The sequence below is a fragment of the Apium graveolens genome, chromosome 5 (assembly GCF_009905375.1).
Source record: "Apium graveolens cultivar Ventura chromosome 5, ASM990537v1, whole genome shotgun sequence".
NCBI classification, from domain to species: domain Eukaryota; kingdom Viridiplantae; phylum Streptophyta; class Magnoliopsida; order Apiales; family Apiaceae; genus Apium; species Apium graveolens.
In genome coordinates, this window is record NC_133651.1 from 17,493,536 (window position 1) to 17,506,103 (window position 12,568).

A 12,568-nucleotide genomic window follows, 5' to 3' on the forward strand; every position below is an offset into this window, starting at 1 on the left:
AAATTCACCATCCGTCGGGTTATCAAAAGGAGCAGGAAGTCAAGGCAGATCACCCATAGAAAGCACCCCAATCTCAAATCAAAGATCCACAAACTCAGGGGGAGTTTCTAGGAATCAAAACTCAATCACACATCAAGACAACATTGAGGTCTCTTCATCTAGGGCTAATCTACCTCAACCAAGAAAATGGACAAAAGATCACCCCTTTGAACTGATTATTGGTGATGTGTCTTCCAGAGTTCAAACCAGGAGAGCAACTCAAGAAGAATGTCTATACAGCAGCTTCCTGTCTAAGGAAGAACCAAAGAAGGTCAGAAGAAGCCTTGTTAGATCCTGATTGGATTGTAGCTATGCAAGAGGAGCTAAACCAATTTGAAAGGAATAAAGTATGGAAGCTGGTACCCAAGCCTACAGGAAAGAATCCAGTAGACACCAAATGGGTATTCAGAAATAAGATGGATGAAAATGGCATAGTATTAAGGAACAAAGCAAGATTGGTTGCTAAAGGCTATTGTCAGCAAGAAGGAATAGATTTTGATGAAACATTTGCTCCTGTTGCAAGACTTGAAGCCATCAGAATCTTCTTAGCCTATGCAGCCCATGCCAATTTCAAGGTCTATCAAATGGATGTCAAAAGTGCCTTTCTGAATGGAGATTTGGAGGAAGAAGTGTATGTAAGTCAACCTCCTGGCTTTGAAGATCCAAATTTCCCAGAGTATGTCTATTATCTACTGAAAGCACTTTATGGACTGAAGCAAGCACCTAGAGCCTGGTATGACACTTTATCAAAGTTCCTTTTGGAAAATCACTTCACAAGAGGTATTGTAGATAAAACTTTATTTTTCAGAAATGTGAATGGCTCTAGCATACTTGTTCAAATTTATGTAGATGATATTATTTTTGGCTCTACAGATGAGAAACTTTGTAAAAAGTTTGCCAAACTGATGCAAAGCAAGTATGAAATGAGTATGATGGCATAACTAACTTACTTTCTTGGTTTACAAGTTAAGCAAGTTAGTGATGGAATATTCATTAGTCAAACTAAATATATTTTTGATCTTTTAAAGAAGTTTGATCTAATGGATTGCACATCTGCAAAAACTCCCATGGCCACTGCAACTAAGCTTGAACTAAACACTACTGAAAAGTCTGTGGATATTTCAAGTTATAGAGGCATGGTTGGTTCACTTCTGTACTTAACAGCTAGTAGGCCAGATATAATGTTTGCTACATGTTTGTATGCTAGATTTCAGGCTGATCCTAGAGAGTCTCATTTGATAACAATTAAGAGAATCTTCAGATATCTCAAAGGAACACCAAACCTTGGCATTTGGTATCCTAGAGATTCTGGCTTTGATCTAACTGGTTATTCAGATGCAGATTATGCAGGTTGCAGAATTGATAGAAAAAGCACAACAGGAACCTGTCAATTTTTAGGAGACAAGCTTGTGTCCTGGTTCAGTAAAGAGCAAAATTCAGTTTCTACTTCTACAGCTGAAGCTGAATATATTGTTGCTGGCAGTTGTTGTGCACAGATTTTATGGATGAAAAATCAATTGCTAGACTATGGTTTGTAAGTTGAAAGGATTCCTATTTTCTGTGACAACACAAGTGCAATTGCCATCACTGAAAATCCAGTGCAACATTCAAGGACAAAGCATATAGACATCAAGTACCATTTCATAAGGGAATATGTAATGAATGGTACTGTAGAGTTACATTTTGTTCCAAGTGAGAAGCAACTTGCAGATATTTTTACCAAACCACTGGATGAATCCACCTTTTCTAGGTTGGTAAGTGAGTTAGGTATGCTTAATTACTCTTGAATTTATCTGAATTATTTTGCAAGTTGAAAAGTAGCCAGAAATTTAACTAATTTTTAGTCTTGGATGAAAATTTTGGCTAAGTCAAAATTTGCATCTCGACGGATGACCATTATCCATCGAGTTGAGTCATCCGTCGATATACAAATTGTAAATAAAAATTAATTACTTTTCTGGAGTATTTAAAGCTCGACGGATAACAGCTTATCCTCATCCGTCGAAGTGTCTAAATCTTAACCGTTAATTCCCTGAACATTATCCATCGAGTATACTTACAGTTTGTAAGCATTACACGACGGATAATGGGTGAAATTTTTACAGTTTATTTTAAAACGGCTATTTTAGACAATTTCTATTGGGTAATTTACTTCTCTTTATTATTTTTATCAGTTGATTTTGAGTAAAGTATAAAAGCTTATTTCATTCTAATCATTTTCTTTTATCATTCTCAAATTCAACTGTGTTACTTCATTCTCTCTCAAGCAAAAATCCTCTTTCTCTTCAAGCTTTTCTTCTCTAACAATGGCACCCGTAGTTAAGATCATGTCACAGACTGGGTTCATCTATGAGAAGAACAACTTCACTGCCTTGGTCAATAAGGGGATTCAGCAATCTGAAGACTATCATAATATGATGGACTTCGTGAACAACTGCAAGTTAAGTTTTGCCATGCTGGAATCACCCACAATTTATTGTGAAGTTGTTGAGGAGATGTGGACAACAACAATCTATAACTCTACTGACAAAACCATCACTCTAACCATCAAAGGTAATGATTTCTGTATCAATAGTGATGTCATAAAAGCATGTTTCAAGATTCCTGATGATAATGTAACTGCACCACACACTGACACTGATATTGTCAATATGCTCAATTCCATTCATTATGCACTTCCTACTGCAAAACTAAGTGAAATTAGAAGACTAGGTCTTAGGAAGGAATGGAGTTACTTGTGTGATGTAGTAACTAAAGTCTTTTCTGGAAAAATCAGTAATTTTGATTCTGTGAACATTTCCATGCTTAACATGCTATACATGCTAGTTACAGACAAATATTACAATTTCAGTGACCTTGTTGTGTATGAGTTAGGTTTTAAACTAGGTGACTTAGCCAAAAGAGGGAAGAATATTTACTATGCTAGATTTTTTATGCTTTTGGCTAACCATCTTTGTCAAGAGATTGAACTTGAGAACCCAAACAACAAATTAGCTTGTTGGGTTCAAGAGAGAAGAATCATTGCAGACTTGAACAGAGCCAACCATCACAAGGATGTGCCAATGTTCTATTTTCCTGTAATGCTGACACCTCAGGTAAGTGAGGTAAGTTCATCCAAACCCTCAACTATTCCAATCTCTTCTATTTCTTTGACTTCAGGCATAGCTATGGCAACTGTGACAATGACCAAACAGTTGCCTACCAAAGCTGCCAAAACAACTGCAATTTCTAAATCCAAATCAAAGAAAACCCCCTCTGGTATCTCTCAAAAGGTACCAGTTCAAAAATCTACCAAAGCCAAAGAGGGGAGTGTGAAGGAGGGTAAGATAGGTGAGGGAAGGGGTGAACACCAAAGAAACCCCAAGGATAAGGTTGGAGAGTTGAGTGAATCCCAGCCTAGCCACACTGCAGTTTCCCAACAAACTGTAGTGCTTAAAAAGGACAAAAGCTCACTTCTAGTTGCATCCTCCCAAAAGGATGTGGCTATTGAACAAAGCTCTCATCCAAGAGCACAGGCCAAGAGGGTTAGGGACACAAGCTCACACCAAACTTACACTAGAAAGAAGAAATCAAAAACAACTGGGGATGTACAGGGCACACACTTAGTGTAAACTGGTGCTAAAGACACAGTCCCTGCACCTTCTCAAATTCAGATTGATGTGGCTCCAATAAATGTGGAGTCACAGCCAAAATCTCTCATAATAGAAGCCACAAAAACACAATACTCACCAACTAACTCACTGGAAGTGGACATGATAAACACTTCAATTCCTGATTCCCCTTCTTTAACTCTGTTGGGGAAGCCAAAATCTAGTGCAAGTGAGCATCATCTTTTAGATGATTTGTTGGCTCACTTGCCAATTCTTTCTGATTCTATTGTGACATTTGTGCCTCAAATAACTTCAATCAACACAGAGTCAACAATAGTTTCTCTTCCCACCTCATTCATTTCTACTCTCTCGATGGATATTGCTCATCCGTCGAGTAGTGATTGTATGATAAGCTTAACAGCAGTTATCCGTCGGATAGCTTTACCACTCACCCGATGGATATCACTTATCCGTCGAGTGTCTCTGCACAACTTCAAACTTCAATAATTTCAAGTGCAGAAGATTTGGTGGTAATACAATCACTCTTAGGACTGAGAGAGGAGAGTGCATTGAGTGAGAGGCTGGGTTGTTCCCAGACAAAAGGAGAGGAAAAGAGTGAATCTCAGCAATTCATTCATTCAGGATTGGCAAAAGTGAGTGAGAGGAGTCACACCTTAGTAGGTGAAGGTGAGGGTGTGAGGGTGGAGAGCCAGGGTGAGACCCTGATGCAACAAAAGAGAGAATATGAGAGAAAGGCAGGTACTGGAGAAATAAGGATGGAACCAGCCATTGCTAGTGAGTCAATGATTGTGGATGATGCTGAAAAGGAAAGACAATTTGAGCAACATTACAAAGTTGTAATTGATAACATTTCCTTGGATGCTGACACTTTTACTCACCCTATTTCAGCCTATCAACTGTTGGCTGCTCAGGGCAATGTGGAGGCAGAGCAGACTTTGAATTTAGTGCACACCACAGAATCTCTTCAAAGAGATAAAGCTGCTGTGAACAGAATGCCTTCTCAAGCTGTAGAGCCATCTGAAGAATTTGGAGTAAATTCTGATGATGATGATGACTCTGGTTCTTTGGATGGAAGCATGAACTTAGGGGGAGCTGAAGACCCAAGTTCTGCTTTCAGTTTACCTAAATGGGCATGGGCAAAGGAATTTTCACCAGGGCAATTTGAGGTGTCTTTGGTAAAACAAGTAATAGCTATTCAGCAGGCCCTTCAGGAAGCTTCAGATGCTGGTACCAAGGCTGTTCTTCAAGCTCACCTAGACTCTTTACATTTAATGAAGATCCAACACTCAAGACAGAATCTCAGTGTGGATGAATTGAAAAAGGATATAGCTGACTTAAAGACATATAACTCTGAGAAGCTGGATTCAATAATGCCATATGGTACCATTCATGATCTATTACTAAGATTAAGGAGAGAATCAGATTCTGACAAGAAGATAGCCAAGCTGGAGAACAGAGTTCAGGTTATTGAGAATTCAATGGCTCTACTTCTTCAAAATCAACAGACTGAGACAAATCTTCTTATGCAACTGGCTAAAGCACAAGGCCTAACTCCTCCACTTGATGATTACAAAAAGGGGGAGAGAGAATCAAGTAAGGGGGATAAAGGTCCAACTGAGGGGGAGAAACTTCTAGTTCAAATCAGCAAAGTAATTGTACCTTCAATTACTATCTCCAAGCCACCAGTTGTAGATGGTATAGATCTTATAAATGCAGCAGCAAATTTGAAAGATGCTGATAAAGGAGAGTTGACTCTGATCAACTGGAAAAAGATTGATGAGGAAATACAGAAAAAGTTTCAATTAGTCAAGGAACCAGATCAGTCAGCCATCCATCACTCTCATGTCAAGCCAATCAATGTGAATGAGATGAGCATGAACTATCTGGAGAAAGGACAATCTTCCTGCATCAAGACTACAAAGGCTGAGATAATTCTTAAACCAAGGGCAAACTATCCAAAGTTATCTTTGAAGAACCCTATGGATTCTGTGTATGAGACACCCAATCCTGATGAAAAGAAGCTTCTGTCAAGATCTATTCTCCTCTACAAAGATCCAGCTGATTCAGCCTCAAGAAAGAGAATTGCAAAGATATTCAGAAATGGGAAGGAAATTTGTGAGGTAGCTGGACATCCACAATTTGCTCATGTAAAGGAAGAAGAAAAATCCAGATTGAAGCAGGAAAAGAGGCAAGCTGCTCAAGATGCAAAGAAGTCTAAATAAAAGAAAGAACAGTTTGCTATCTTGGCCAAGCTACAGGCTATGAATTCTTCTCAACAAATTCCCTCTCAACCATCATAAGCTACTGAATCAGAGAAGAAGATTGAAGAACAGAAGAAATCCCCAAGAAAGAAAGAACTGGCTAAAAGAAAAAAAAGAAAGTTGGATGTTGTTGACAAGGAATTGGAAGATCAATTTCCAAGGGAATCCATTCAAGCTGAAACTCAAGCATCAAAGCCCTCTGTGGTGTTTGAAGACATAAGGGTGGTGGACCCCTACAGGAACATACATGGAGAGCCTATTGTGCCAAAGGATGAGCCAATAGAGTGGGATAAATTACCAATTCCTGACTTCAACTTGCCAATTCTTACTAAGCCAAGAAGGACAAAATCAAGGGCAGTCAAGAAAGTGAAGCTGTCACCTCTCAAATCCAAGTCAGTAGTCAAAGCTCAACCCAAGGTCAACAGGGGAGACTACTTGTACTTGTGTGACATCAAAGAATTCTCAGATCTAAACCTTTATCTGGAGGAGCTGGATGAGGTAAGGGTAATTGATGCATACAGAAACCTACCTGAAAGGTTGGTGTTCAAGTACAAAGGGGGAAGGGAGATTCAGTGGCCTCTTCAGAGGATACTTCAAGAAAGCCAAGTTGTGTTGATCAAAGTCTATTCATCCTTCAAGAAAAACTTTGGGTTCAATGTAACTGCAAGAAGATTAATATTGAAGAAGATTGAAGAGCTAAGGAGTGTTAGAGCCAAAGATGCACTACCCAAAACTCTTATCATCCCATACACAGGGAGAAGAGTGCATCTAAGGCCCTACTGGTCGATGGAATTCATGGATGACAAGGGTGTGAGAAGATTCTTCAGATTAGACCAATTGAGTATCTCTAGCAATGAGACTCTCTTGGAAATGCAAGAAATATTAGATCTCTCAGAATCTGATGAATTAGAATTCCACAGACAGCTCCAGAATCAAATTGAAGAAAACAACAGAAAGCTTGGAAGAAGATCCAGACCTTCAAGAAACTAGAAAAATCTGCTCAGGCTAGAGGAGCATCTTGAACTGACTGTGAGCCAAACCTTGTACATTTTGTTTAAATTGAAGCACTTTCAGTTCTATTTACTTATCTTTAAAAATATATGTTTAGGATGTTTTGTTATCATCAAGTATCTCTTAATTTATGGCTACAATTCCAGTAGACATAAATTGGGGGAGATTGTTATGAATATGTTGTGTACTTGATGATTACCTAAACAAAACATCTAAGTAGATTTTACTTAGTGAAATAATGTAGCACTCGACGGATAAGAGTTTTAGTCCCGACGGATAACTCATTATAGTCCCGACGGATGATTAACTTATTATCCATCGAGTGAGTAGCTTATGTAATAATAAATTTGTAGCACAGTGTTGTATGCACCTTTGTATAGAATCTGTAGTAGCATATAAGTCATGTTGACTTTAACTAGATATGCAGAATAGGTTGATTAACTTTACATAAGTAATGTCTTGTAATTCTGTATAAGTGAAATGAAGTCAAGTGCCAAAATAGCTACCAACGGATGATTAACAAAGCTTCGACGGATGATCAAATGACTATCAACGGATGTTTAACATAGCAGTCGACGGATGATCAATTAAGTCATCGACGGATAATCAGTTAAGTCATCGACGGATGATCTGAAAGTCGACGGATGATCATATCAAGATTCAAACATCAGTTGAATAGTGAAAGCTGACACACAGCCGTTGAGTTGGATACAAGTACACTGTGGAAGCCCATTAACTGGGTAATAGAGGACAAAAATCAGCAAAGATCAAGACTGTTAGATTTTATATTTGTTCAGTTCTTTTGACTTTGTAATCTTGGTAATATATATAAACCAAAGGAGTAGCAAATAGAAAAATAACTGAAAAAGCTAAGAAACAATAACAGAGAAATCTTTGTAAGCACTATCTTTAGCATTTCCTGTGTTCTTAGCAGTTCTATTTTTGTAAGCAGCTGTGAGCATTTCTGCACACAGAGTCCTCTCGATATATTAAATATATCTCTGGTGGAATTGTTTAAATCCACCAGAAAGTTTTTAAAGACTCTTGTTTTTAATTACTTATGTTTTGATTCATTCAAGTTTACATTCCGCATTGTGCTAATCAAAACAAATATATCCATAATCGAGCTGAACATTTTTATTTCAAGAAAAAGGTTCAAGAATTCCATTCAACCCCCCTTCTGTAATTCTTGCTATATTGTTAAGGGACTAACAATTTTGACCGCCAACATTATTACCACCAACGTTATTATTAACATTATGAACACTAACATTATCAACATCAATATTATCACCACCAACATTATTCATATTATCATCACTATCAAGATTTACAATATCTTCATCAACAAATAACTTACGACGAGCTACGGGGTTTCGTCTAACGGGGGTATAATAATCGTAATTATTATTTTCACTAGAAGAGGAACTACAAGCTTTAAATAAAAAAAAAGCCATCAACAATCGAAAACTAACCTTTTGAGATCACCTTCAAGAATGAGTAAATTGAAAGTAAATTTGAAATTGTTGAAAGTATATTGTAAATTGTAAAATGAGTAATAAGAAAGTAAATGTTGAATCAAACAAAACTGTCTCCAGCAATGAAACATTGCTGGAGTGACCCACTAAATATAACCACCAACCAGATTTTGAAGCCATTATAGCCGAGTTCCTGCCGCAATCATGCATTGCGGCCTCCCACAATGAATCAATGCGGGAGTACTCTAATTAAAAATGAATTTTAGTTAGAGTATTTCTGAATTTTAATTACTTTTTCAAATAGTATTTCTGAATTTTTATGATTACAAAATTTTGTGAGTTTTATGTTTTTAAAAATTGTCATATGAGTTATTTTAGTTAAAAAATCAAATTATCAATTTCAATAATAAAATTTATATTATTAATTTTATACTTTTTTGTGAATTCATACCTAATTTTTGTGCCAATATTAAATCAATATCATTTTTTGTGAATTCATACTTAATTTTTATTTTTAAAATTTATATTAATAATTTATATTTTTTTGTGAATTCATACTTAATTTTTGTGCCAATATTAAATCAATATCATTTTTTGTGAATTCATACTTAATTTTTGTTTTTAACATTTATATTATTAATTTATAATTTTTTGTGAATTCATACTTAATTTTTGTGTCAATATTAATTCTTCGGAAGACGACACATTTCGATCAATAAACAATCATAGCAATACTACATTGATACATTTCAGTTATCATCTGCGGTTTTTTATATTTTTCATTAAAACTAATATTTTAATTATTTTTCCAATTATATATCTAATTAAATTTTAAATTCTTAACTCATTATACAATTGATAATATAAATGGGAAGTAGTAATACAATTAGTAAATATAGAAACAAGTTGTTGTTGAAATTAGTTATGTACTTTTTAACTCCGTTATTATCGGAAACAAATTAAATCATTAAAATATTTTTTTTGTTATTTAATAAATTAAATAACTGCTTCATTGTTTCATTGCGCTATAGCAATGAAACAATGCGGCAGTATTTGTCGCAATGCCTAAATGCGGAAGGTGGTTACTACAATCACCCGAGGTTGTGGACCAAAACCATATATATATATTTGTGATGTAAATAAAGTTTCATATCAAAATAATTTTATTTGGTTTGTCATTTTAACAGTCAAGTTTCAATTTGACTAGTACAATGAATTACTGTTTATTCATGAATTGGTGTTTCGAGTTTTCTAAAAATATTTTTCAATGATCCAACCATATGGATGTTAATAGATATATATATTAATGATATAACCAAAGTTTCTTTTGAAAATAATTTTATTTGGTTTGCGATTTTAACAGTCAAGCTTCAGTTTGACTAGTACAATGAACTACTGTTTATACCTGAATTGGTGTTTCGATTTTTTAAAAAAATATTTTTCAACGATTCAATTGTATGGATGTCAATATATATATATATATATATATATATATATTAGTTATATAACCAAAGTTTCATATCAAAATTATTTTATTTTGTTTACCATTTTAACAGTCAAGTTTTAGTTTGACCAGTACAAGTGTACATCTAACTAGTGTTTAATCCTGAATTGGTGTTTCGATTTTTTAAATTTTTTGTTTTTTTGTTTTTTCGTTTACTAAATACAACCGCTTGCAATCAAATTAATTATTTGAACCGATTTTTTTTTCCATTTCAGTAATTTCAGTAGATGAGAGAGAATAAAAGTAAAAAGAGAGAAATAAAATATGAAAGTAAATAAAAGATTGTACAATCTTTTCTCTCTTTTACTTATACACGGTAAAAAAAAATCGTTGAGACACCTGTCAGACATGCAGCAGTAAAAGATAATTAATGGGCACGGGTATTCAGTAATCATTACTTATCACATGCAGTTTTTCAAGGAAAAAAACTGTTCCACTTACCAAGTAATCCCATTAATCAAGGACATTCAGTTTTATTTTAAATCTTAAAACTGTTCCCACTTAATACATTACTGTTTTACTAAATTTATTACTAAATTCAACTGCACTATTTCAACCGAATTTAAATTCGACCGTCGACGGTTGTATTCAGCCGTGTCAGTTAAACATTCAGGTTGAACATAAATTCGAGCGAATTTAGACCGGTTGAATTTATTCGATGATATTTAGTCTTATATTCTTGTAGTGTTATAACACTGGTCGTAACACATGATTTATATATATTTATCAAATATTTTATAAATTTATCCATTACAAGTTAAAGAACGATAAAGTAGCGAATCTGAAAATTTTAAAGTAAAATTTAATATGATCATGGTGAAAACCCTGTTTACTTATTTTTTAGTCGACTGCAATACTATCCAACATAAGACTGTACAAATTTGAAATATAAAAAATATCTAAAAAAGTAATGTACAAATGAGTTCAAGTTAATTGCTTCCATTAAATTCGCCTGACCTATTGATTAATGCTCAGGGTGTCATAGCCGGCTACACACCTCTTGTCCAACTCTGGGTAATTTAATCAGATTTGGCTTGAATTTGATTTTCACGCAGCAAAAAGTCGAACACAAATTAAGATTACACGTAAATATTTCAAGAAAGTTTTCATTATTTAGTGTATAAAATAACCAATATTATAATCAAAGAACAGTAATTAAATATAAAATGGCAAGTGTCCCTTTTTTCCTTGCAAAATAGTATTCCATATTATTTTTAGTATTCCATAATTATTTTTACTTGCATACCAAGTCTTCAAATAATCATATATAGATTCTAAAATCTTATTCTCATATTAATAATTAATAACCTTTATTAATAAACGAAACATCTTTAAATGATATTTTGGTTTCACTTATTTTTAGGTACCACCACCTTTTGATTTCATTTTTTATAATTCATGTTATAACTCTAATTTTATTATCTTATTCTTTTTTATTCATATATGACTTATAATTCTATATATATTATTTTTACCTGTTTTTCTTTATTAATAAAATTTTTAAGTGATACTTTGGTTTCACTTAATTTTTGGTTCTACCACCTTTTGATTTCACCTTTTATGATTAATGTTATAACTCTAGGTGTATTATTTTTATCCTTTTTATTCCTATATGACTTATAATTATATATGTATTATTTTTTTCCGTTTCTCTTTATTAATAAACGAAACCTATTTTTAAGTGGTACTTTGATTTCACTTATTTTTTAGTTATACCGCCTTTTGATTTCACCTTTTATGATTCATATTATAACTCTAAGTGTATTATTTTTATCCTTTTTTATTCCTATATGACTTATAATTCTGTATATATTATTTTTATTCATTTTTATTTATTAATAAACTTTTTGAGTGGTAATTTGGTTTCACTTATTTTTTAGTTCTATCACATTTTGTTTTCACCTTTTATGATTCATGTTAAAACTCTAAGTGTATTATATTTATCTTTTTTTTTATTCCTATATGAATTATAATTATGTATAAATTTTACCCTTTTTTCTTTATTAATAAACGAAACATATTTTTAAGGAATACTTTGGTTTCACTTATTTTTTTAGTTACACGACCTTTTGGATTCATCTTTTATGATTCATGTTAAAATTATAAGTGTATTATTTTTATCATTTTTAATTCATATATGACTTATAATTCTATAATTCTATATGTATTATTTTTACACATTTTTAAAATTTTATAAGCCATGATTTTTTATTATTTTTATAGGTTTGAATCCTATTTTTAATTATATTTTAAAATAAATAAGTTCATAAATTGACCCAACTTAATAGGTTCCGAAAAATATAAACCACGACCAAGTAAATAGGCCGTGTGTTTAAATTGAAAATTTTTAATGTAGATTTTTTTAATTTGTTGTTGGAATTCCATTTTAATAAATTGATATGAATATTATAAAAACTATATTTTGGTTTCACCACTAGGAAATAATAAAATTGTTCAAACCATAATATAATTACAATTCTATTTTCGTAAAATTCTAAATTATTTTTTGATAGGGTATTTGGTTTGATCTTGGTACAGTTACGCCGTATTTTAATTTCACCCCTATATTTATTTTTCATGTAGAGTTCTATATTGTTTTTTAACAAAATATAGATTGGAATTATATTATAATTACGATATTTCTATTTTTCGTAGAATTTTTTA